Genomic DNA, 2,350 nt, shown 5'->3' with positions numbered 1-2,350 from the left:
AGAATGGATTTAATTAACCTGCTTCTTTTTTTATGGCACTCTCATTACACAGTCAAAGGGGATTTGGATAGCCTGCCCTAGTTTGGTTACTGTCGCTCATTTTATTTCTTCCACCCTTTTACTTGAATCCTCTTCGTTTGTGTACTGTAGGCTAACTGGTGGCACATACGTCCCGAGGACCTCCCCCCCCACCCCCGGTGTTCAAGTGTTATGGCTCTTTTTTTTTTAAAACAGACACACATGTAACTGCCGAGGGCGATCCACTCAGGCCACGGTTTGCTTTCTAGAAGTGCGTTACCATTACGTTCAAAAACAAAACCCTTAAGCACGAGTTCATGGGAAAGTGATTAATTTTTCCCTATATACGCGTTCTGCTTTCAGCCACTACTTCCTGTTATCCCAGGGCGTACTCTCGCCTTTGTCGCCAGGTGGAAGAACAGGAATGCTTATGTCTGAGGTGTCTAAACCTTAGTATTACACGTGTGAGTATAACATTTGAAACGTGCATCTTGGTGTTGGCGTCATGCGATGAACCTGTACAGCCGTGCGGCACGGGAGCTTTCAGAATTTAGAAATGACCTCATCGTAATTGAATAGTGAATAAATATAACAGTAGCTTGGCTAAATCCAAACCTTACTTAGGACTGTTTCGGCCGTTTAAATAGATTACATTTTTTATGTACAATATTAGAGTAGATCTGTGCACGAACCTATTCTGAACAAATTTCCGCAAAAAACCCGAAAGTGAACACTTTTAGATTTTCATTTACAAAAGTGTTCTTAGTGTAAAGAGTCGTGTTTTGGGGTGTTTGGTTGTTCTCGTGTTTGTACGGCGAGGCAGCGAGTGTTTCCTGTTCCATTGTGTGTCAGGAAACGGGCCCCGGCCTCCGCTCCCACCCTGACAGTCCTCGCCGGCACAGCGCCTGCACGCCAGCCTCTGGGCACGTGGTCGGCTGTCACATGACCGACCGATAAAAGCCGCTCGTTTCTTCCTGTTTAGCCTGATTAGCCGTAAGCCTCCGTCGAACCCGTCAGGTAGCATCTGCCAACATTTTTATTTTTTAAGGATCGTTTCAGATGTTTTCTATATGTATAAACACAGAGTCTCGCCTCTCTCTTTTGAAACTCACACAACAGTATGTGAGCATATGCCCTTGTGAGTCATTAATAAAGTAGAAAGGTAGTGGCTGATGCTTTACTAACGTGAACATTTGTTGTTACAATGTAACTACACTGGTAGAGCTATTAGTTACTGTAATTCTCTAAAGGCCTTCAAGGAACATTGTTACTATGTCACTGGGTCTATTCGTAGAAGCCTTTGGCATCTTGCCTCTCTTCTGTTTTGTGTCAACCAGGCTTCTGAGTGTTTATCGGGTTTTCTCAAACTAATGACTCTATCTGGCACAGATGGCGGCTGTTGAGGGTCTCCAGGCCCCTGACGCATTCAGTCAGGCCTGATTGGTTGGTCCTGCTCTGGGCTCTTCCCTGGAGTACATCTTGAGCCAGCATGGAGGAACTGCCTCATAGTGACATTTTTTCTTCTTGAAACCGAGGCAGCAATCATCTCACTGTGCATCTGCGGCATTTGACTCAGCAACACACACCCATGATATTAAATTCACCTGTAAATATGCTAATTTGTGTAATGTGGCTGGATCCACCCTCACATCTAATAAACACTTCAGTTTCCTCTGTATTAATATTCATACTGGAGAATGAGCCTTCTTTATCGTGTCTGTTCTTTTATGAGCTTAATAACTATTATGGGTCATGAACATACGTAAGACGCCCACATTGACTGCTAAACAACTGCATCGTTTTAATTGTGCTGGGCTAATGAACTAAGGGGCCTCTACATCTCCTTGCTGTCCCTTAATTATGATGCATATTTAATGAGTGAAGTAGCAGGGCTCTCCTACATGGGTTGCTTTCCCCCATGGGGTAGTTACACCCGGCTGGGGGGCTACTGGGAAGGAGTTGCACTTGAAAAGACTCCTTTTTTTATAAACTCTGTCCTTAGTTGAGTCCCTAAAAATATTATTTGCTGATTTTAGACATGCTCCTGATGACTGTTGTATTTTTTGGGATATTTGGAGTGTCAAAAGGTTTCATATATTCATTATTTATGCAAAACAGACTTTAAAAGACTACTTGGGGTTTTTCCTAGTGGCCGCATGGTTTAAGTTTAAACTAATACAAAATTCCAGTCACCAAGCATTTGTCCATCACTTATAATGTAATGTATTGGCACATATAGTCTGGAAACATAATACAACTTAGTTGTAGCCCACCACAATTATGTTTAAAATAAAACGTGTCTGGAAGGTTTGGGACCTCTCACAATCCCCAG

At 42.9% G+C, this 2,350-nt stretch overlaps 1 long non-coding RNA gene across 1 annotated transcript; it reads left to right on the top strand.

Annotated features, from left to right (window-relative positions):
* The first annotated feature begins 396 nt into the window (after positions 1–396).
* Positions 397–1,706, top strand: LOC113591783. Its single transcript, XR_003412236.2, has 2 exons — positions 397–482; positions 1,408–1,706. It is a non-coding gene; the product is annotated as an uncharacterized LOC113591783 (long non-coding RNA).
* Positions 1,707–2,350: the final 644 nt, after the last annotated feature.

Source organism: Electrophorus electricus, chromosome 7 (genome assembly GCF_013358815.1).
Source record: "Electrophorus electricus isolate fEleEle1 chromosome 7, fEleEle1.pri, whole genome shotgun sequence".
Taxonomy (NCBI): Eukaryota; Metazoa; Chordata; class Actinopteri; order Gymnotiformes; family Gymnotidae; genus Electrophorus; species Electrophorus electricus.
Note: the sequence above shows the minus strand (reverse complement) of the source record. Positions and strands in the feature narration are given on the sequence as shown.